Source organism: Camelus dromedarius, chromosome X, assembly GCF_036321535.1.
Source record: "Camelus dromedarius isolate mCamDro1 chromosome X, mCamDro1.pat, whole genome shotgun sequence".
Lineage (NCBI taxonomy): Eukaryota > Metazoa > Chordata > Mammalia > Artiodactyla > Camelidae > Camelus > Camelus dromedarius.
In genome coordinates this window covers 83,344,762-83,369,286 of record NC_087472.1, presented here as the reverse complement: position 1 = coordinate 83,369,286, position 24,525 = coordinate 83,344,762, and the positions used below count along the sequence as shown (strand labels likewise).

Below are 24,525 nucleotides of genomic sequence, written 5' to 3'. Positions count from 1 at the left end.
GCTCACGGACAGGCAAAACCAACCTGCAGTCAGAATCACTAGAAGTCAGAATAGTGATTGCTTATAGGGGCACTGACCGGGGCAGGGCACGAGAGAACCTTCTGGGGCAGGTGCTGGAACTGTTCTAAATCGTAATCCAGGTGATAGTGATGGTTACATACATCTATACACACATACAAGTTCATTGAGCTGAACATTTAGGATCTGTGCACTGAACCATATACATGTTACACTTCAAGAAAAAAATGAAAATTAAAAATGACCTGTCCAAGGGGAGCTCTGCTTACCGCCCCCCTCCCATACACCCTGCTGCACGAGTCTGAGCAAAGTGCTTAACTAGCCCAGGGGTGATTGTATGGACTATTCAGGGAGCCGGGTTTTGGCTATACTGAGGATTTCAAGCCACATTCTCAAAAGGAGCCTTTGGCTGGCACCTGGCCCCTCAAGTCTGTTCTCCTCCTGTCCACAGCGCTATGGTCGCAGGAGGTGGCATTGGGGGGCTGCCCTGGAGCACAGCAGCCAGAAAGCCCTTGGACCAATTACTAATCCTCCTTGCAGCGCCTCAACTCACATAGATGGGGGCCAGGAGCCTAGGCTGTCTTCGTGGAGTCACCTTTGCTCGTGTTTTCTCCACCGCTTCCTCCTTGCAACCAAAAGCTGGCTATGGCTACAGGACCACAGCCTTCCCGGTGGAGCTCCTACACTTTGCTAGTTTGGCTTCCTGAACACACTTATGGGTTTGATTGAATCTCTGGGCTTTCACCGGTTTGTCCCTCTCAACTTGGATTATCTTCCCTCCATATAATCTGCTCACCGCAGACACACAGCTCCACAAACTGACGCCTCTCCAGAAGGAACTCTGGGCTGATCTGTTCCTGAGTAGCTTGGGGAGGTCCCAAGTGTTGCTTTGCCTCTTGAAGCCGACAGGAAATGAAGTACTAAAATCCAAAGGCATGGGTGAATGACTCGCTCAGCAAACGACTCTTCCACCAGCCCTGAGAGCTCAGGTAGGACTAGGAAGCAGAGAACTTTGTCCAAGCGGGCCTGATATTTACAAGGGCCACGGATACCAGCACACGAGCATCCTGGAGAAGGATGATGGAGATAGACGGTCTTCCTCAAATGTCTCTGCAAAATCGACCATGTCACCACTGTAATCCCACCAGTCTGGGATTCAATATGAATCTGGAAGTATTTCTCCTGAGGACTTACCTAAGAAATACACAACACAGTTCCTACCGCTGGAGCACCTCAACATTTATTGAATGAGAAAAATGGATAGATGACTTCCAATTAGCCATGGAATGATTGAGCACACACACATACCTCCACTGTATCTCCCAAAGCCCTCACTAAAATAACAGTAATGGGATTTTTAAAGAAGGATTTAAATCCATAAAGATAAAAAAATGAGAGGAAAATACAACTATTGAAGGATGTCATCAACATTTTTGAAGCCAAGCCGGAAAGCAAATGGACAAGAGGTAACTGACTTAGCCGACTGGAGAACTTTGAAGGCTAAAAGCCTGTGGGGATAGAAGCTTCAGGAAGCAAGCTGATTCGAGCAGTAGAACCCAAGAAAGGCTGAGGAAATGGGGGCACCAGGTCCTGCAGAAGGTACAGATGGGCTGAAAACAGGGCTTTTGGCATGTCTGTTGAAGAAACGATGAACCTGGAAAGCATGGGATTCAGAAAACTGGTGATCCCACATATTGGAGAAGGGCCAGGAGAATTCTCACTCGGATGCTGAGGGGAGATCGCGGGGGCATCGCTGAGCAGCAGACCCAGAGCAGAAGCCAGGACGACCGTAGTAGGAGCGCACAGGATTCTGGGACAGGATCTCAAAGAAAAAAGCACAAAGAAGCCAAAGAGTTTATTTGAATGTATCCAGAAGCTAAACAAACAAAAAGGGGGTAAGAGATAAATATTAACTCTAAGGAAAAGAAAAGTTTGTACAGTAAAGGACATGTGTTCCAAGCGTACTACACGACATGGCAGTGAATACATTTACATACTTATAAGCAGTGAATACTGACGTAACAAAAAAAAAGTGATCTAATTTTATCAGGATAATAGGCACAAGAGACAGTGTAGGTATGACTAGAGGGGAGTTAAATTTGATTTTCAAGTAAAATACCAATGGTGGATTTTCTTTCTAGGGCTGCCATACAACGGACCACAAACTGAGTGGCTTAAAAACCAAAAATGTATCATCTCACAGATCTGGAAGCTAGAAGTCCAAGATCAAGGTGTCGGCAGGGCCACGCTCCCTCTGAAGGCGCTAGGAAAGGCTCTGTTTCAGGTCTCAGCTTCTGATGGTTCTTTGGCTTGTGCAGCATAACTCCAGTCTTCACATGCTATTCTCCTTGTGTGCGTGTCTGTGTCCAAATTCCCCCCTTTTTATAAGGATACTAGTCACATTGGATTAGGGTCCACCCTAATGACTTCATCTTAACTTGATCATCTGCAAAGACCCTATTTCCAAACAAGGTCACCTTCACAGGTACTGGGGATTAGGGCTTCAGCATCTTTTGGAGGGGACACAATTCAACCGATAAGAGATGGATAACGTCTAGGATTAATATATCAAGAAATAACAGCATCAGTGCGCTATTTAGAAATAAGAAGGTCAATATGAGAAGAAACAGAGTGGAAAGTGGTTCCTTGTGGGTGGCAGAAATTGGGGTGGAGCCAAGTGAGCTGCCGCTTTTTCTTTATAAGCCTGAAAGGACTGCCCGACTATTGAAAACATGCACATTTCTCACCCACCTCGATTATCACACTCATCACGTGTCATTACAATATGATTACTCATCTGGGGTCCACACAGGACCATAAACTCCTGCGGGCTGATACCAATCATAGCCAATATTTACATAATGCTTACTGTGTGCCCCGAACCTCACTATTCTAAACAGCTCACAACAACCCCGTGAAAAGGTACTGTTATTATCCACCATTTCAGATGGCAAAACTGAGGCACAGAGAAGTGAAGTGATTTGCCCAAGGTCACACAGCTAACTGGAAGAGCCTGGATTAGAAAGGCAATGTTACTTCTACTTCCGATTCCTTTTGGCATTCCCTATACTGCTGAGTATGGAATCATACCATAGTACCTCTACCTGTTAGAAGTAGGAAGAAACAGGTGGATGAGCCTCTTTGTCTGCTCATCTTTGATGAGTGTGTGGTTGTCCTCTTTCCTGGGCCAGCCGAGGCTCATTATGTCTGCAACCCATGCTCCCGTCTTTGGGAACCTGTCTGCCCTCACACTCTCCCGTCTGGGTTGCCATATTCTTTTCCATATAGTCCATCCCACCCCATGACTGCAGGTGATTGGGCTAAAAGAGGCCACTGACTCGGGACCAGCCAATCAGAGGCTGCTCTGGGAGCCAGGGCGTGGTGTGGTCCGCTGAGGAGACAACTTGGTCAGTCCAGTTCCTCCTACTGGAAAATGTTTCACCTAGCTGCACAGAGAATCCAAGCCACGCAGCCATGGGCAGAAGGCAGCACCAGTCTGTTCAGGGCTGGTTAAGTTGTGAGAAGCAGAGAATGGCGGACAGGGGGAGAACAGAGAGAAGCAGAACCACGTCACGGCCCCAAGAGAGTGGTAAAGCCAATGCCTGGGGCTCCCTCAGCGCCCATGGACTGTCCAGTTCTGGACCTAGTGTTGCCTCACAACGAAACCCCCTGTTTTTTGAGACACTTGAGTCTCCTCTGATCTTGTAAATAGCTCCCATTGTCTACGATGGCCTGTGTCTTACATCTGGGCATTTCTCCTTTCCAGATGTTTCCCTCTGCATGTCTTCATCTGTTTCTCTCTTCTTACCTCTTTATTGCCATCACTCCCCCTCTAGCGCTCTGGCTAACCAGACATTACATTTTGACTGTGCATTGTTTTTCATGAAGTCATGGACCGTCAGCCCTATAAGGCACCTTTTACATTAATGCTGTCCAATAGAACTTTCTGTGATGATGGAAACGTTCCACATCTGTGCTGTCCAAGACGGTGGCCACCAGATACATGTTGCTATTAAGCACTCGAAAAGGGGCCGTTGTGACTGAGGAGCTAAATATTTTATTTTATTTAATTTTAATCACTTTAAATTTAAATAGCCCCATGTGACTAATGGCTATTAAGTTGGGCAATACCGTTGTTCTATCTTCTGATCCATTACCTCTTTTTACAGACAAGTCTCTCGTTGTGAGTGTAAGAGCTGTGGATCATGTCCTTCCTATTCTGGTGTGTGTCTCCTCAAGTCACCACCCAGCTACGGGACACAGCAGCACAGGGACTGGGGTGACGGGCTCCTACTGAAAGACGAGTAGTTGCACTCTCAAAACAGCAGACCCAGGCAGACCCTCAGAGGCTCTCCATGCAAGGGCCTGTGTGTAGTGGGGGGACAAGTCAGGTGAGGGCTGAAGCAGGACAACATCATAACCTCAAACTCAGGGCCACCTCTCTGATTTAGGGGACCTCATCCGAGGTGGTAGCCCCTGGGACAGAAATGAGCTAGATGATAACAGATGCACACTACTGTAAATAAAATAGGTAAACAACTGAATCACTTTGCCGTACACCTGAAACTAACACAACATTGTAAATTAACTATACTTCAATTAAAAAAGAAAAAAAGGAATGAGCTAGCTGACTCCCAAAAGTGCTTTTGCTGGACTACAGATGTGGCCCAGATGTGGCCATGTGACCTTGTTCTGGCCAATGGCATGTAACCTGAAAAGATGGATGTCACATTCAGATCTGGCCCATAAAAATCTCCCATGTGCTCTTTCCCCTTCCACACCTTAGTACAGATGAGTCCAGCAGAGCTACAGGATGGAAGGAACCTGGATCCCTGAATCACTCCTGAGACGAGAGCCTCCCGTCTTTCAGGGTCACCCATTTTGGACTTTATATCAGTGATAAACAATCCTCCGTTGTGAGCTGTTGCACCTTGGGGGGTGATCTGTTGCAGCAGCCAGCGTTTCCCTGACTGTTACACACCCAGGAAACACACTTCCTCCTGAACATGTCCTTACGTTGTGGGTGGCGGGGACTGGGATGACTCTGGCAGTGAGTGCAGTGAGGGTGATGTGGTCTTGTCAGTTACCATCCAAGATCTCAGAGCACAAGGTGAAGCAGTGGTGCTCGGCACTGACTGAGTCTGGGTGGGGCCTTCCTGTTACTCACAGCCTACCCTCTGTGTAGCTGCGGCCAGACAGACCTGTGCTCCCCTTGGTCTCCTAGGCCGCTGAATGGAGTTTCTAGCGGATGCCCACAAGGGACCAGAATCCCTCTGGGGGAGCAAAGGCCTACAGAAAAACCTCTCTGAGGAGCTGATGGCCTTCACTCTCCACAGGGATAATACACGGGCCACATGGGGCTTCCCTCCTCCACTGTCCTCAGGCTGGGCCAGTGGGCCTCAGTGTGAGGGACAGGGAGCACCTTAGCACCCAAGAGCTCATGTGACTTATTCTACTGTAAGCAGCAAGCAGAAAGTCAAAGAAACTGGAATCACGATTTGAGCGAGGCCCACGGTGGCTATTTCTTGGCAAAGGAATGAGGAACTTGGCCAAAATTCCCTGCCAAAATTTCCCCGGCTCTGAGAGTCACGGATGAAGGGCGCAAACACTTTCTGCCTCATTAACCAAACTAGGGAATACAAGAGGAGGGTCAGGCTTGGGAGGGGAAATGTTGAGACCACTTTGGAGCACACGACGTCTGAGGGGTCGGTGGGGTGCCCACATAGATGCTTCTAGCATCTGGATGGGAATGGGGACCTGAGAGGGTCAGATCAGGGAGCAAGCTTGTGTCTGGAGACAGCTGATGAGGGAAACCACAGGGAAGGAGGGGATTGCAGAGAGAGTCAGAAGAGGAGCTCCTTCTCCCTCTCTCTGAGAGAGGGGTGTGGAAGGAGCCACCATGGGGGGAGAGCGTGAGGGAGGAGGGTGTGGTCAGCCAGGTGGGGCAGCCAGAGGACAGGAGGGCAAGGGCTATGGAAAGGCCATTGCATCTGGTGACATGAGCTCACTGGCGGCCCTCGAGAACAGGAGTTAACCCAGAAGGACACTCACTGGTTGGCAAGGGGAAGTTGGGTGGAGATTTAAAATTTATGGCAGAGTCTGCAAAAAGGATAAATTGCCCCTTAGGGACTGTAAGCTAATTGTATCCCGTGGTGCGCCTGGGGCAGGGACGGTCTAGTGGCACAAAACAGAAGCCCCCTTACACAAGCTTAAGTAAAAAGGGAGAATTTATGGGAAGACCATGAGGCTATCTCCGAGATTCAAGGACAGGAAGTGCAGCCGGCCTTAGGGGGCGGGAACTGGCAACTGGGGAGCCAGCAGGAACCTTGGCAGCTCTGTTCTCTCCTTCTCTATCTCTGCTTTCCTCCCAGATGGCTTCTTTCTTCTCTCTCAGCTTTTTCTGCCACTCTGTGCACATGGTGGAAAATGGCTGCCTCAGGTGGCCTTCCCTGGCCTGTTCACGTCCGTCTTCTCCGGGCTCACACTGCACCTGGCACAAGGCATTCAAACAGCCAACAAAGACTGCCTAGGACCACCAAGGTGTCCCGAGGCCCAGTTCCTGGGAGAGCATCTGATTGGTCCATTTGGGTCAGGTGCCCATCCCTTGTCCAATCAGCTATGGCCAAGGGGAGGGTCTTGTGCCCTCGGGCCCCTCAGTGGGGCCTGGGGAGCAGCATCTTCGGAAAGGCAGCCCAGGCAGGTTCTTGAAGAGGAGACTATGGGGGCTGTCATACTGTCTTGTTCCAGACAAGCCAGACAAGCTGCAGGCCTCCTCTGATCCTCCTGGAACAGAGAGAGGCTCCTGAGGTCAGCCTCCACTTTAAATAAACAATACCACGAAAGCCACGAGGAATGGGGCATGTGCACCCATAGACAAGCGGCAAATGACGCTGTACCGTGTGCCTCCTCTCTCTCGTCCATCTGCACATTCAAGCCCAGGTACACCACCCAAAGCGCTCATCAGGGCCTCTTGCGACATTCAGGAGATTTCCCCAAGCTCAGCTGTCATCTACTTTGTTTCCCTCCGCTCCAGCCTGAAATGGGAAGAGCTAAATTGGAGGGGCCTGCGGGAGAGGGGGCCGCAGTAGTTGCCCTGCTTGGAATGGCCCTGACCCCACAGTATGTGGATCAAGCAGTCTCCACGGGAAGCAGTTAGGCTAGTTTGACAAGTATTTAGGTACAAAGGGGTGATCGACAAAGATGTGGGTGTAGGGGAACCACAGGGATAGCAGAAGCAGAAGCTGTTAGCAGTGGAGATTTTTTTTTTTTTACCACCTCAGATCCAGAGGTGAGGAGAGAAGGCCACCTTAAAAGGAGCAGGGACATTCAGTGGGAGGGTCAGTCAGCCCAAGCCAACTTCACAGGGAGGAAGTTGGGGAATAAACTTCACCTCATTTCTCCTCCTGCCCTCTGAGTTCTTGACACCTGGAAGCCAGAGGGCGGGGGGCCCTTTGAGATGGATGCAGAGGCGTCGTCTTCCTGGGGCACCGTAAACCTGAGGGGGCAAATGGAAAATGTGACCATCTGCTTACACATGGGTCATGTGCTACACTGTGGGCTCCTCCAGGGCAAGCCGCTTGGCTCCTTTCTTTTTGTCGCCAGCACCCAACCCAGTGCACCTCTTAACAACCCTGTAAGGTACCCTGTATTCTTGTCTCAGTTTTACAGACTAGGCTCAGAGAGGTTAGGCGACTTGCCCAAGGTCACCCAGCGGGTTTTGGTGGGATCACAGCTAGGACTTCAAGTCCATTTTGACTATCATTTACAGTCTGCCATCCATTGTCAGAAGGCCTCTAAGGCTCGTTCCTGGCTGTGCAGGCTGTCCAGAATTGGAAACTCTGACTTTCAAGAGGCTGAAAAATTGAGCAGGAACCAGAGCAAAGAGGGGTCAGAATTGGCACTGAGGAACTCAGGGCACGGGGTGGGGGAGGGAGGGTTTCTGCTGCTGTCTCCTGGGTTATTAACACCCTTTACTTCTACCCATTCTTTGCTTCAAATACAAGCAGAACCAGGGAAGAGGGGGGCAGGGGGATGCCCTCCCTACTCATTGCAAAACTGAATACTAATTTTGAAGATTTTAAAATAGAATTCACTTAAAGAGGAAGGAAATTCTGACACATGCTACAACATGGATGAACCTTGAGGACATACTCAGTGAAATAAGCCAGTCACAAAAGGACAAATATTCTATGATTCCAGTTGTTTGAAGAAATCAAAGTAGTCAAATTCATGGAGACAGAAAGTGGAATGGTGGTCACCGGGGCGCTGGGTGGGGAGGAGGGAATAGGGAGTCAGTGTTTAACAGAGACAGAGTTTCAGTTTTGCAAGATGAAAAAAGTTCTGGAGAGGGATGGTGGTGATGGTTGTGCGACAAGGTGAGTGTACTTAGTGCCACTGAGCTGGACGCTTAAAAATTGATTACAATGGTCCGTTTTATGTTATGAGTATTTTGCGCAATTGTAAAAAAACTGAATTTGGTAAACATTTAATGAGCACCTACTGTGTGCTCTGCACGAGGAATTCAAAGCCTTCAAAGCCTTCAAAGCCGTAAAACATCCGCCCTAGTGGCAAGCTCAGCTGCGTTGGGCAAAGTGATGTAAATGAACTTTGTGCTGGGTGGGAAGTACAATAATACAGTGTGGGCGGGACCGAGGGAGCGATGGGGAGGGAGGGTGGGCTCCGCTGCAGTGGGGATGGAGTGAAGCCTTCTCGAAGGAAGTAGTCTCTTAGCTGGGCTTATCCAGAGACTGAGAGGACTTCAAGGGTGAGAAAAAGGTTGGGCAGGAAGTGGAGGAGCGGGGAACACACAGAACTTTCCAAGCAAAGAACTCTTGCACAAGGAAAAATGTAGAGGTGGGAAATAGCATGCTGTTAAGCCTCTTCTCCTTTGTTTGTGGGATGTGACCAAATCCACATCCCCTTATGCTACACTGATAGGTCTACGACAGTGCGTCTCAAACCAGTCCCTCACAGACTGACATGTGGCTCTACTGTATATGACGATTATGGAGTTTATGCCATATGCCACTCACCATGGAAATTTGAACCAATCTATTTCCTGTTCAACAAGAGTCCACTGACAAGCAGCAATGGATGTCACAGCAAGGTCAAGTTGCTTTCAGGTTTCCAGAATGGATACTTTCCATTTCTGTGCTTTTCTTATTGTGGACCAGCACTGGTCCACGGACCACACTTTGAGTAGCGCTGGTCTATAAGACCGTGAGTCCCTTAAAGGGAGGAACCGTTTCTTTTTATTTTGTCCATCCTTCGGACTTGTAGCAGACTACCCCAGAGAAGTCCTCTTCTTTCCCAGAAAGGGATGCCTACCTGTTAATTAGCTAGTGTTTTCCCTGTGTTTTGAATATGGAAAGCTCTGCCAGTATTAAATACTATTATTATTATTAGCCTTGTGTCCACTATAGTGGATGTCATTTAATTAAAACTGCATAATAGGCAAATCTGCCTTAATTGGCTGGGATGTGGCTAGGAAACCATTTCGAGTCTGTGTCTGCATTCTCTGTTCTGTGGCCATCACATCACATTCTCTGGCGATGGGTCATTTTGGAGACCTTGGGCAGGGTTCAGGGAAGGTTATCTGGCTACTGATTAACACTTAATTAGCACCTTTTTCATGTAGCACAGCAGTGACTTTGTAAATTTAAAAATTTCAGGGGACCACTTAATGTGGAATTAAAGTACAAGTGCAATATTTAAGATGCATGAAATTGTTTTACGCATTACAGCATTAACTAGCTCTTAATTTATGCAGTGCATGCCAGCGAAGGGCAATTAAAGTGTAGCAGGGAAAAAAAAATTATAGATCTCTACGTTGTCCTGTCTTTTTGTCTAACAATGCTTCTGAAAGCTTTTGCTACATTCATATCTCAACTCCTATTCTAGATTTAGAAGTAAATGCTAAGTTCTGAAACTTGTTTGCCCGATAGGAATTGGCATTATCTTTAAGCTGAAACTACGTCCAACCACTAAGTCCCTCCAGGGCCCAGAAATCCACCCGGCCTCAGTGATTGGTCCAGGGATAGGTACATAACCCCAATATAGCCAATGAGATGTCAGGAGACATTTGCTGGACTTTAAGGGAAGTGATGCTAAAAGTGTCTTCTTTCATGTCGGAAGGAGTGGTTCTCCTTGCCCCCATCAGTGTGGGGCAAGGATGTGATGTCAGGAACGGTGGCAGCCATTTTGCAAGCAGTCTGCAGCTGCAGGGGGGTCATTGTTTAGAATTTGGTGATGAATCCAACACCATGGGAGGCCATATGGCAAGATGAAGACAGACTCAATCCTTGAAGATACTGTGGGAGACACTTGATTTGGACTAGTCTGAAGGCCATCCAATTTCTGAATTATATTGGAACCTATAAATATGCTGCGTATTCCCAATTCCCTGACTTATTCATGCTGTTCCCTTTGGAAGGCTCTTTCCTTCCTTCTCCATCCTTCAAGACCAAGTCCAAAAGCCATCCTTCTAAGAAGCTTTTCTTGAGCTGAAACATGCTCGGGATGGTCAGAACCATGCCCAGATCCTCTAGGGTGCTAATACCCCTTACTTGAAATTCTCCTTCTGCAAGGAGCACGCGCTTCCCTGAAAAGCGTGAAGCTGCAAATGTGACTCTCCATCTCCCCCGAGAGGACCTAAGCTTTTGCTTTTGTCCCCAGCGTTAGTGTTGCACCTGGCACACTGAGTCCGCAAAATGCTGCAAACCCGTTCCTAGAAAGGAATGTTAGTGATATCAGGATGGTGTAGTCAGAAAAGAAGAAAGCACATACCAGCATATGGTCTTTTTAGCTAGAGCCAGAAGGAAGAAAAAAAAAATACTGGGTAAATGCTGCAGCTGGGTGGATTCCTGGGCCACTGCAGCTGCTGAGAGCAGACGAGGACTTGCAATAAGAAGGGGGAGGAGTCACAGATGCAAGCCAATCAGAGTATTTGTCTGTCCCTCAGTTTGTAACTTACATAGATGGATACAGTGTCTAACTACAAAGTTGAGGGCTAGGAAAGCAAGAGTTTCCCGGTCACCTCCTTGTCCCCATGCCCCGTGTCCTCTTGGCAGACATGGAGCTGTACTGTTCTGATCCCTCTCCAGCCACTCAGAATCTGGTCAGCTGACAGCCTTATGGTCCACCCAGCGCTACTCGGAGTAGTGGCTCTAGCCAACGGTGGCACTCAGGGTTGGCCATTTCCACCCAAATTGGGGCTGCTCCAATAGGCACCATTCGCTGGGAGCTGTTCAGATCTGCATCACTGCCTGCTCGCTCCCTGCCCAATCCTGCTTCTGCCCTTCTCCTTTCAGGGATGCTTCCTCAATAAACCCTTGACACTCCTGACTCTATCTTAGCACCTGCTTCCCAAAGAACCTGCCCCAGACATAAAAACTGCTAACTCATGAGTGTGTATTCTTCCAGACATTTTTCTATTCATTTACATACATGTATGTATGTATACTCCCTAAAGATTTTTTTATAATTCATTTTGTTTTTACATAAATAGGATTGTACTATGTATATGAATTATTCTACAATTCAAATCATTTTAGCACATCTGCATGAACAGTAGGTATCAGTGCACAGAGGGATATCTTTTTTGCTTGCTGTATACTATTCCACAGTATGGCAAGCCCACTGTTACGTAACTTATACTGATGGATATTTGGCTTTTCTATCTCCTATAATTATTAATAATGCTGCTAGGAACATGCTATAAGCAGATTTCAAATAATAATAATAATAAACTGAACATTATTCTAGATAGTTTATAAACCTGAATTAACCAAGCCTTTTTTTTGTGTTCCGATGCTGCTCTGACGTCTAGAGATTTTGCTGACCCTGGAAGGATTGCCCCTCCCAGGATTAGCCAGTTCCTGGAGATAATAAACCAGCAATTTGCCTGGGTGTACCTTTCAAATGCAAACCAACCAATCCAGAGCCCACACCCCTAACCGCCACCTCTGTCTGGCTCTCACACTCCAGGCCCATCCTCCTGCCCTAATCGGACAGCTAGGGGCAGCCCCAGTGCCCCAGAGCCCACTGAGATCATTCAAACCTTGCCCTGCCTTGCCTGTTCCTTTTCACGGAAACCATAATAAAGGTTCTTGCCCACCAGTTTTCCCGCTAGCTCAGCTTGCTGACCAGCTCCAATGCTTCCTTGTGTGCCCTTCCTCCTGGGGCCTAGCGCGGCCCCTCCTCTGGGGATGTGTAAGTATAACCAATTATCTTTTCTGTGGCCATCATCTCCTGATCTGTTGGCATCACCAGACCTGAATAATAATAATAATTATTCAAAACAGGAGGCTCGCATCCGCAAGGTGGAACAAACATTTTCTTTTTCTCCCAATGGTTCCAGAATGCTTTCATTTGTGAACTCTTTCTGGGCAAAGTGAAGTGCTAAATGTGCTGAGTTACTTAGGGCAGACACAAGAAAGAACTTCCTGCTAGTAAGCAAGGCCACCTGAATAATCGTACTCTGGGAGCATCTTTCAAAGAGCGGCGTCAGCGGCCACAGCAACAACCCTGTGAGCCGATTCCCCGCAGAGCAGAGGCAGGGACCGAAGCAAGGCAGGCAGCTCCTGCCAGCTGCAGGCTTCGGGAATTTACCGCCCACCCGGGCACAGCCCCACCCCTTGCTGATGGAGGCAAGGTTCCCTCCGGCCCACCCCGGCAGACAGCTGAGGTTATCCTCACCTGAGGAGGGAGGAGGGCTGGGATTACCGCCTTCTCTGTTGCCCCGGGGCTCTGGGCCCCCGACGCGGGGCATCCTGGCGGAGGTTGGCCTGTGTTCACAGCTGCCTGCCGGGAGCCGGAGCCTGTCAGCTCGAGCGGCGGCGAGGGAAGACGTTTCTGACACAAAACCCCAGGGGAATCCACGGAGGAGCTGGGCTGTCATTACTTATTAACAATAGGCCTGATCCCCAGCCCGGCAGGCCCAGGGAAATAGCCTGCAGGGAGGCCGGCCTCCCCGCTACGAGGTGGTTTAACACTTTCAGGGCAGGAGGAAGCTGTTTGGGGGGTTAATTGTCACATTTTTGCATGTAAGAGGGGCCATTCTTTACATATTCTACACCGGAGCCCTCTTCCTCCTCTTCCCCACCCCCTCTCTGTGTCCGCATTCTTCTCTTCGGTTCTCCTGCCCCCTCAGGTTTTAAGCCGGCAAACCCACAGGATGTGGCAGGCTGTGCTTATAAAGAGGAGAAAGATTTGAGCATGCACGCAGCCAGACACCTGGGACTAATGTCCTCCGAGAGGGCGTGCAGGGAGAGGCGGGGAGGGGAAGAGGCCGATGGAACTGGCAGCTCCTGGTTGCAGACCCGGAAAGGTCAGCAAACTAGCTGGTCGTTAAGGCTGGTTATTGCCTCTTTTCTCCCCTCAAGGGGACCTGGGCTCCAGCGCCAGAACACTGTGTCCCAGCTCCGCCATCTCAGGTGCGCGAAGCCACCCACCCGTGATGTGGCGGGTCGGGTTTCCCGGGGAAGCAGATGCGGAGACGCAGATCAGCATGCAGGCCACCTTTTAGGGAGGACTTCTAGGCTCAGCACCTTAGTCTGGTGTGGATCAGCCCCTGGGTGTGGGCGGCTTCTTTAGCTTGGGGGAAGGGCCAACAGCTGAAGGCCGGCTGCAGGCAGCGCTCCAGCCGCAGAGGGTGAAGTCCTTCCTTGCGGAAGGGGGAGCACGGCCACCACCACCCTGCTTCCCGGAGGACGGCTGAACTGGGAGCTCTCCAAATCGCAGCGGGGGCATTCCTCAGCCTCCCCACCGAGGCCAGCCTGGCCTCCTTTCCTGCTGCATCTCCTCCCGTCCTTCCTGCTCCTCCTCCACCCATCCCTCCTCCCATCCCTCTTTGATTCCCTCTTCCCTGCAGGGGCTATCCCGAGGTTTTCAAAGTTTTTAAAGGCCGTCCAATTCGGTGGGCCAGTGCAAGTTTACGAGGCAGCGGAACTGCCCTAATTGAGGTGGAAGGTCAGGGAGCCCCTCCCTCCGGCCACCGTTGTCTTGCTGTAAAACACTTTGTAATCTGTAAAGAGCTGGCTGGCTGGCTGAATCCAGAGCATTTTTTTCCTCTCTAATTGGGCGGTTCCAAACTTCACCACAGGGGGTGCTAAATTGTCATAGGCTCTTTTATTTGTGTCAACAGGAGCAGGAAGCGTACAGTTGCTATCTGTCTGTGATGTAAATTCCATCTGCTAGGTTCCAGCTACTTTAGGAGAAGGTAGTGGGTCTAATTGGGGACATGCATTTAGGAACAGTCAGTTAGCATTTTATCACAAGTCCACGCTCCAGAGCCCACCATGACCCGAGCTTCCATCAGCACCAGAGGTTTTGTTCATTAGCATAAAAGGGCCTTAGAAATGAGTTCCCACTGGTGGAAGCACTTCGAGGTGGGTGGATGGATCAGGGATAGGAGCGGCACTTCAGCTCTTGCAGGCGCAGACCGGGAGAATCTGGTTCGCTCCGTGGCTGGTCCTCGGAGGGCTGGCACCGTGGGCTTGACTCCAAAGTGGTCCTGCGTGCGCTGAGCGGCTAATTTGGTGGATTTGTGCCCCTGGAGTCGGACTAGAAGGTTAGAGAATCCCGCTGCAAGACTCTCCTAGCATTTGCCTCAGGCAAACTTTCCTGCCTGGCGCTGTTGGAGCTCTTAAAAGGACGGAGGCTTGAACTTCACGGAATTTACAGGACGAGTAATATGGCTGCTTGGCGTAGCTTGTTCAGAACTTGGCCTGAAGACTTCCTTTCACAGTAACCTGGTGGCACGGTAGGGAGAGGGGCCCTACGCCCTTACCCACTTCTAAATACTAAAAACTACAGAGATTTATCAAAAGGAACCTAATCTTTTTTGGGGGAGGGGCAAGACCGAACTGGTTTAGGTCAATTAGCGCCAGCCTAAAACCCCACCCCAGAGCCTCTATAAAACCTTCATCAGCTGTGAATTCCCACCTTCCCACAGCAATAACCACTGTGTACCCCTGTGTTTTCTCACGGGTGTAATAGGGGTCTAATCCTTGTGTCTTCTGTCATAAGGAGTTACAAGGACTAAATGGATTGTTTTGTTAAACCCTTCCAAAACAGGTTGGATTCACAAATTGAAGACTGATGCCTTGAGGTTGGGGGAGGTAAAAAAAAAAAAAAAAAATCAGCGCTCAGAAGTGTTCAGAGCAAGGAGGCCCCTGGTGTTCCTTATCAGCAAAAGTGTTTATTGAGGGCTGGTGTGCATGTGCGCCACGAACTACACTGACACGGGCCCTCGTGTCTCCATGTTTCTAGCGCGTTTCTAGCGCAGGTGAAGCTTGATTAGGAACAGGGTCCATCAACTCACAGATCCTGCACACAAACAGATAATCAGCACAAAACTCCGGTGAGGAGATTAGATTAGATACATTAGATCTGACGGCTCAGAATGCTGGTTGCCTACTGAAGAAGGGAGCCAAGCACTGTGATTTCTCAACTTGGGTTAAATCTCTCCCTGCAGCCTGGCCCTGAGAGGCGGAGTCCAATTCACCAGGAAGGGAAATGGATGGTTCTCAGCCAGCAGTGACCAGCCCACCTGTATGAGGTAAATCCCCGTGCTCAAGACCTCAGAGCACAATTTTGGTTCGGAGTGGCCTCCGGTGCCCTTTAGTGGATAAAGTGTTTTCACTGTCAATATCTGGTTGGAACTTCATAGCTGCGGAAAATGTGAGGGTTGTGGGGCAGACGGCTGCATCTCCTTGAGATTGTTGATAGCTACCTCCCTGGTCCCTTGCTGATGAAGGTCTAGATTTTTCCCGATATTGGATGGCAGTGTGTTGTTCATGGAAGGCGGACTTAACCCCAGGAGATGATTCATATGTACCCTGAGCAAATCATGGTACAAACATTACTTCTTTTTCTTTCTTTTTTTTTTTTCCTTTTTTTTTAATTGAAGTATAGTTGATTTACAGTGATGTGTTAGTTTCTGGTGTACAGCAAAGTGATTCAGTTATACATAGTCTTTTTCATATTCTTTTCCATTATAAGCAATTACAAGGTATTGAGTATAGTTCCCTGTGCTCTACAAAAGGACCTTGTTGTTTATTTTATATATAATAGTATCTGCAAATCCCAAATTCCAAATTTATCCCTCCCCACCCCCTTCCTCTTTGGTAACCATAAGTTTGTTTTCAATGTCTGTGAGTCTATTTCTGTTTTGTAAATAAGTTCATTTGTATCGTTTTTTTAAGATTCCACATATGTAATATTATATGATATTTGTCTTTCTGACTTCACATAGTATGATAATCTCTAGGTTCATTCATGTTCCTGCAAATGGCATTATTTCATTCTTTTTCATGGTTAAGTAGTATTCCATTGTATATATATCACATCTTTATCCATTCATCTGTTGATGGACATTTAGGTTGTTTCCATGTTTTGGCTATTGTAAATAGTGCTGCTATGATCATTGAGGTGCATGTATCTTTTCAAATTAGAGTTTTCACCTTTTCCAGATACATGCCCAGAAGTGGAATTGCTGGACCATATAGTAACTCTATTTTTAGTGGTTTTTTTTTTGTTTTTTTTTTTTACAAACATTACTTCTTGATGATTTAGTTTAGGGACATCCCTGTCCTGGCCTATAGAATCTAAGAGGGATCTTGGTAGGAGGTTTCTGAGAAGTATTTTTCTCCACGAAAAAAAGAGAAATGCTTAAGGGGATTGCTGCCACCATCACCCATCCATGTTATTCTTGCTTTTGAATTCTGTTGTAAGGATATCAGATATTGGAGTAGCAGCAGCCATTTTGTGACCGTGAGGGGATGATTGAACAGAAAGGTAAAAAGAGCCTGGGTCCTTAATGACTTCTTTGGCCATCAAAACAGAGACCACCTGCCTCTGGGCTTCTTATAATATGAAATATTAGTATATCTTTATTGTTTAAAATGCTTTTTATTAGATATGCTGCTGAGAGCATTGTAATGGGTATAATCCCAATTTAATAGTGGAGAAGTCTAGGAGAAATTAAGTCATAGAGTTAATTAGTGGCAGAGAGGGGCCTAGAATCCAAGGGTTCCAGTTTCACCCAGAGTACGCTTCTCTACCTCTGAACTCTACAGAGTCTTAGGGAACCTCGGGAGCCTCCTCAAGGCCAAGGGTGCCAATGTGCCCCTACCTCCCTTCCCCAACCCAAGTCAGAGCAGCATGGCTTTTATCTGATTTATCTTACTGGCTTCCCACTAACATTCTGTTTGAAACAAAAGACTGTGAGGCTTTAACATATTTAAAAACCACTGTCCCACCTCTTATCCTTAACAACAGTGACCAGCTCTTTACCCCACCGCAGCAGAAACTGTAAAGAAAATGTCTTTTCTAAGAGGAAACATCGAGAGTAAGGGTTGTATTTTATTTCCCAGGTGTAAGCCCAGAGATCCCAGCAAACTGTTCACTCACGTGTGTGCACACACACGCTACAGACACACACGTACTTCTGAAGCATATACACGCAGACGCGCTGTTTTGATTTTTCATCCTATTAGCCGCTTTCAGGTTGTGAGGCAGAATGAGGCACAGTGAGGCTAGCACGGATGCTGGCGTTGACGAAGCCCCTGGAGGGCCGACCGAGCAAGAGCTCCTGACTTGGTTTTGGAAACAGCAGCAGCCGAGGCCACACTGATCATCTGGTCTTGTCCTCGACTGTTCCAAACTCCGAGGCCACCTCTATTCTCAAGACCCAGCTTCTCTTGGCTTCTCCCACTTGCTCTCAAACTGCTCAGGATTAGAAACCTTCCCCTGAGCAGATCTGATCGGGTGGGCTCCTCACTGCACCGTGTGGACCCCCCAGCCTCGCTCGGGCCAGACAGAGTTCTCCAGCCAGGGTGCCTCATGCCTTTCCCGGGATGCAGATTCCTGACCCAAACAGTGGTAACAGGGTAACAGAGTTCAGCGACACAAAACACAGGTGGCAGCTTATGCAAAAGGAACCTGGCTCTCCTCAAAATAGGGTTCTGAGCAATGCAAGTGCCTGACGTTTAAGCAGCTCCGATGCAGCCTCCTGAGAACCACTGGGCACTGCCTTCCTTTCTTCCTTCTGCTCCTCTATGTGCCCCTCCCCCGCCTTCCTTTGGTCCCTCATCCAAGAAACATTTCTTCAATGCCTAGGATTCCCATGATCTATTGCTGCTTCATAGACAATTGCAAAACCTAGTGGCTTCTGAAGAAAACCATTTTATCATATCTCACAGCTTTGGGGGTCAGAATCCGGGCAGGGCTTGGCTGGGTGATTCTTTTGCTTCTCTTGGCATCTGCTGTGATCGCTCAGTGGTATTTGCTGGCAGCCTGGCTGGTCTGGACGGTCAAGGTGAACCATGTCGAGCGCCTCAGCAGGAAAGGCTAGAAGGCTTGGGTCACTGGGCTTCGCATCCTCTTTTTACCACTCAGGGTCCTTTCTGTAGATGAGTATGACTCTGTACATGGCAGCTCTAAGAGTGAGTGTTTCAAGAGACAGGAAGTGGAAGCTGCCAGTCTCTTGAGGCCTGGGCACCGAAATTGGCACAGTGTCCCTCCTGCCATATTCTGTTGATCAAGATGTCACATAGCCCACCCAGATTTAACAGTGGGGGGGGGTTTGCAGTCCCTCTCAACGAGAGGAGTGTGAAGGCATTGTTGGCCATCTTTAATCTGATGGGAATTGTGAGAGATGCTGTTAAGTAAAAGATCGAATAACATGAGTACTGCTGTGTCGTTTGTTCCCTTTTTACTTCCTCTGGGTTAAGTCCAGATCTGAGGATAGATTTTCCTGTTTCCCTAAGTTACTGGAAAAACTCCGTTTGATATTGTGATGGGGGTGAGTGGAGCAGAGAGATGAGAGACAGAACCTGGGCAGTGCGGGGCTGCTCTTAGGAAGTCAGGTGGGCTAGGGGTGAGATCCAGGAGAAAAGATGCCGCAGCTGAGTTGATGAGGCTGGGAAGTCTGGGGCAAGGGGAGCAAAGAGGAAGGCACCATTGGCACTTGTCCGGGAAGACAGGACCTTGACATTTTCTGAGTCTGAGTTCCCTGGAAAAGCAGAGCCTGAAAATGAAGACTTGGGCTCAGGTAGTTAATTGGGAAGGTGACCCCAGGCAGCACAGTGAAGGGCTGGGGAAGCGAGGTGGGGAGGGGAAGGAAAGCAGTGAAAGGTGAGCTGGGGAGCGGGTGGGCATCTGCGGCCCCCTGGGAGACTCTGGGGGAGCTGCTCCAGAGTTGTCAACCCGAGAGCAGCAAAGCAGCACTATTTATATACCAAATTCCTTCCCTCGTTCATCAGGAGTGGGTCCTAGGGCCTTAAGCCCCCAGTGCTTTTGCCCTGCTCTGCACCAGTGACCATCCTAGGATAGTCATTGTGTCCAGGAACTGCCTGTTGGTGGCCTCCAGGGTGGCTGAGAGGGTCTGGGCAGGGCCCTGACCGTGACTGCTGAGACGATTTGTGATGAGAATTTCCATTCCCTTTGCAGTGGGACAAGCGCAGGGCCTCTGCTTCACACACCTCCAGGGGGCGCCTGTCACACTATGTTCCATGTTAAGGACACCCCCTGCCTCCCCTCTTCTCGTAAATTCATCCTTAAAACCCGCATGGCCTGCAAATGCTTTGGGAACCAGCAAATTCTCTCTGAGGTCTATGAAGAATGCCATGTCCTAAGTCAAGGTCGGCTCTGGGCCAGAACAAAGATGCTGGCAGGGACAAGTGGCGCGTGCGGTTACCCTGTACTTGTCTCCACGCAGCAGAGAGTACAGGAAGTAGGGAAAAGAAGCACCTTCAGAGACACGATGCCAGCCTCTGGGACCCCTTCTCGTGTCTTCCAGGGCTTAAGAAATATATGAAGGTACTTTGTCCACTGAGTCCAGACCAAACCAGCAGGTTCATTTACCCTTCATGGAGGAAGTGACTTGACCCCTCTGAGTTTCTGGCTCCCCATCTAGAATCATCTCTCAGGCCTCTTAAACCCTCAGAAGCTGTGATCTGATTCGATGAGGATGGAGTGAGATGAGGCGTTTTGGTGATCACTGAGTTGTTAAAAGTACTGTACAAACTGAAAGCTGTCACAGGATCGCGACCGTTACGGCAATGCAGAACTTGTGGAAACAGCCTCCTCCCCTAGGAGCCCCCACCCAGTGCCCCGCCGTCCTGCTCCCCACACTCCTAGCAGGAGCCCTGTGTCCTTGGTTACTCCCTGAAATCTATGTTGAGAGACTTTGCTTTCCTAGTGGTCTCTTCTCAAAAGGAGAGGATGGTGCCCCAGGCCCCTAGCTCACTCATATGCCCTAAGATGCCTTGGGCTACACCATGGGGGCCCCATTCTGCATAGACTCAGATGGGTGATTGTGTGTTGAGACAGGCAGGTCTTTCTGTTCAAATTGCCTTCAGTTAGGGGGCCTTTTCTGCTATTCTGGTTCTAGAATTATCTCTAGGCTGCCTCCTTAGGATGCTCTTGGTTGCAAGTGACAGAAAGCCCCAACACAGGAAGATCCCCAAGATGATACTTCAAGGTTCTTCTCCTCTGTGTTCCTCTTGGCTCTGCCTTTCTGGGTATGAGTGTTTGAGTTTCAGCCTCTAACTGGTCCCAGAAAGGCTGCTGCAGTTCCGGGCATCACATGCAGGTACACAAGCTCTAGTAGCAAAGAACTGTTCCATCCAGCCAGAGATGATATTCAGAACATCCAGCAACCAGTACAGCAGGGTATGGACCAGTGGGAAGAAACTCCAGCTGTACTGGCATGGGCCTGCTGAATATCACGTGTTTCCAGGGTTGCCTTCCAAAGAGGAAGGTAGCCCTCCCAACAGAATTAGCTCACAGCTCATTGGCCAGCACTGGATTACATGACTCCATCCCCAAAGCCAGTTTCTGAGGATTAGAATGGTAAAGATTTTGCCACAAATTGGGGATGGAGTCCCATTTCTTGAGGGTGGATATGGGAGTTAGATTTGTGTTCCTGTAGCAGGTTGGAGGCTGGGGAAACGATCCGTCTCACCTGCTTCCCAGGCTCAAACCTCCCCGCCACCACCCCTCTGAAATCAGAGGCTCCTTATGCTAGCCTCAGATCCACTGTTAAATCTGACCTGAGCATCGTATGTGTGTGTCCTTTAAACTTTTTATTTTGAAAATATTTCAAATCTACAGATTTGAAACTGTAAGAATAGGGCCACAAACTCCCATACACACTTCATCCAGATTCACCCATTACTGACATTTTACCATATTTACTCTCTCTCTCTACACACACACACACATACACACACACACACACACTGTTATTATTTTGGTTGAAGAATTTGAGTCAGTTGCAGACATTAGGACTTTTACTCCTAAATCTTGAGTGTGATTCTCCAAAGAACAAAGGCATTTACTTACATAACCACAGCCCAATAGTCACATTCAGGAAATTCAACATCAATGCAATACGACCATCTGATACACAGCACATGTTCAGATTTCACCAGTTGTCCTAAAATTGTGCCTTTTAGGGATTTTTCTGCTCCAGGATTTAATCCAGGATCACATATTATTTTTGGCCACCTGGTCACTTCACTCCCCTTCCGTCTGGAACGGTCCTCCAGCCTTTGTTACTCCTGATTCTGACAGTTTTGAAACGTACAGGCCCGTTTTGCAAAATGTTGCTCGATTTGGGTTTGATGTTTTCTTACGATTAGATTCAACTGAGCATCTTCTTTTTGCCCCCTTGCTTCTTCAACTGCAAGTGCTTGAAGCTTTTATGAAAGTTATCTTTATAATGTCTGCAGAGTATAAGAGAAGTGCTGTTTGGTTCAGTTAGGCCCATTTCATGGATGGACAAACTGAACCCTTCTAAATGAGTCATTTGGGAGATCCTAGGATACGGGTAATCGAAGAGGGCTTGTGACAGACGAGCAATTTCCACTCAGTTGCCTGCCTTTCTCCCTCTGTTTGCTCGCACCTCATCTCCCCTTCTCTTTGGTCTTAATTATTAGGCAAATTATCAAGTGTTTGGCCAGGCTGCGGGCCAGGAGGCTGTTGGTAGCCTGCAGATCTTGCTTTTCAGGTGAGGTGGGGATGAGTCTGCCAGCAGCCTTCCCATGACAAGGGCGTGATGGATTTCACCCCATTCTTTGATATCAGTGCTTTTGTTAGTTTGCATTTTATGCAGTGCCTTTCCCCTCGGCAACTCAAGGCCTTTTGGAGAGTCTTATGTAATGAAAAATAATTCTGCAAGGTAGGCAGACCGGGCAAGGCCAGGATACAGAAACTGCATTCCTCATATGCGTGCGCAGCAACCCTGCTGGGGCCCTTCAGCATTGGGGCAGCGACATTTAATATTCTTGGCACTTGGAGACCATAAGGGAGCAAAGATGCAGGCAAAGGGGGATGCAGTGGCCTTTGCTAAGCTCCAGGGAGACCCCTTTTCCTGTGCTTTGGTGACTGGCTCTTAAATAAGAAAAGGAGGGACTTTAAGAGAGCGAGGTAAGGGAGGGAGGAATGGGGACAGTGATCAAGAGGAAAAAATCAGTAAGGGCAGGAAAAAGTGCCCCGAGATCATAGTACACCCATCAGAATGACTAATACATCAAAACTAGTACCAGTGCTGGTAAGGATGGGGAGCAACTGGAACTTCATAGGCTGTTGATGGGCTGGAACTTGGTGCAGCCATTATGGAAAACTGTACGGATGCTCACCGCGTCACCAGCAGTTCCTCTCCTGGTGACACAGATGAGCACATACGTTCACTAAAAGACCTGCAAAATAATATTCATCACGTTACTCCATTCACCAAAATCGAGGGACTACCAAATGTTCACCAGAAGTAGAATGGATAAATAAACTATGGTGCATTTATACTATGGAATATTATGCGGTGATGAAAAAGGACAAACTACTTATTTGTACAATATGTAGACAACTCTCACATACAGAATGTGGAGTGAAAGAAGACAGACGATAAGGGCTGAATTCTGTATCATTTTGTCTATATAAAGTTTTAAACCAGGCTAAAGTAATCTGGGGGGACAGAAATTAGGAAAGAGGTTACCTACACACCGGAAGGTTGAAAGGGACTATCTGGGGTGCAGGTAATGGTCTGTATCTTGGTGTTGGAGGACACATGAGTTTACTTTGTCAAAACTCATTGTGCTGTGTGTTCATGACATGATACTTCAAAAAAAAGTTTGCAATGAGGCAGGGAGGAGGAGGAATAAGGAAACACAGATGTGCCTCTGTTGGTGAGCAGGTTGGATTCTGATAACTGTCCTTGAATCTGTTTTTTTTTTTTTGTTAATGCAAAGGGACCACCACTCACTCCCCCAGTTTGTGGCAGTAGTTAGGATACATTCTTTTTCCCCTGGTGCTTAGCTTTCTATCAGAGTTTGTGGGTGAAAATTTCAGAAGCAGAGAAGCTTCTAATTAGAGCAAGGCTAAGGGCATTAGTGATTTTGGACTTCATTCATTCACTCATTCATTCATTCAACCATCAAAAACAGAACAAATTATTGTGTGATTCTGAAAGCTTTTGGCCAGAACTATTCATTTCTAGAAGTCTTCCTCTCAGCAACAAGACATTTCAGCCCATCTGGGGAAAAAGTTAGAGGTGGGATGGGGGCTGCCACTGCTGTAAAAACTGCCTTCTCTCCCTTTTCCCCTAGATTTTGGGACTAGGGGGCCTAATTCCAGCCAGAGTGGAAGGTGACAAGGTAGTGATAACCTTGAAAGAAGGTGGATCAGTTTCTCAGGGCTGCCAGAACAAAGTACGGTACACTGGGTGGCGTAAACAACAGGAATGCATTGTCTCACAGGTCTTGGGGCTAGAAGTCCACGATCGCGGTGTGGGCAAGGTTGGTTCCTCCTGAGGGTGTCAGGGAGAATCTGTTCCCGGCCCCTCCCCCAGCTTCCGGTGGTTTGCTGGCCGTCTTTGATGTCCCTTGGTCTGTAGAAGCATCCTCTCCATCTCTGCCTTCATCCTCACATGGCGCGCTCCCAATATGCATGTTTCTGTGTCCAAATTTCCTCTTTTTATAAGTCATCCTGGAACAGAGCCCACCCCCATGACCTCATTTTCATTTGATCACCTCTGTAAAACCCTATCTCCAAATAAGATCACATTTGAAGCATGGAGGGAGTGGATTAGAACTTCAACATACAGGCATACCTCATTTTATTGTGCTTCATTTTTTTAATGGGCTTTGCAGATATTGCAATCTGTACAAATTGAAGGTTTGTGGCAACTGCCCGTAGAGGAAGTCTATTGATGCCACTTTTCCAACAGCATTTGCTCGCTTCATGTCTCTGCCACATTTTGGTAATTCTGGCAATATTTCACTCTTTCATTATTATATTTGTTGTGGTGATCTGTGATCAGCGATCTTTGGTGTTATTATTGTAATTGTTTTGGGGCGCCACCAACTGTGCCCATATAAGATGGTAAACTTAAACAATATATGTGTGTGTTATGACTGCTCTACTGACCAGCCGTTCCCCCATCTCTCTCTCTCCTTCTCCTTGGGCCTCCCTATTCCTTGAGACATAACAATATCAACATTATGC

The 24,525-nt window shown here is 48.2% G+C and overlaps 1 long non-coding RNA gene across 1 annotated transcript; it reads right to left on the bottom strand.

Annotated features, from left to right (window-relative positions):
* Positions 1 to 1,282: 1,282 nt before the first annotated feature.
* LOC116150746 (uncharacterized) lies at positions 1,283 to 12,871 on the bottom strand. The gene is made up of 3 exons (XR_004134489.2): positions 12,715 to 12,871; positions 7,409 to 7,513; positions 1,283 to 1,840 (listed from the first exon to the last, which is right to left on the bottom strand). It is a non-coding gene; the product is annotated as an uncharacterized LOC116150746 (long non-coding RNA).
* Positions 12,872 to 24,525: the final 11,654 nt, after the last annotated feature.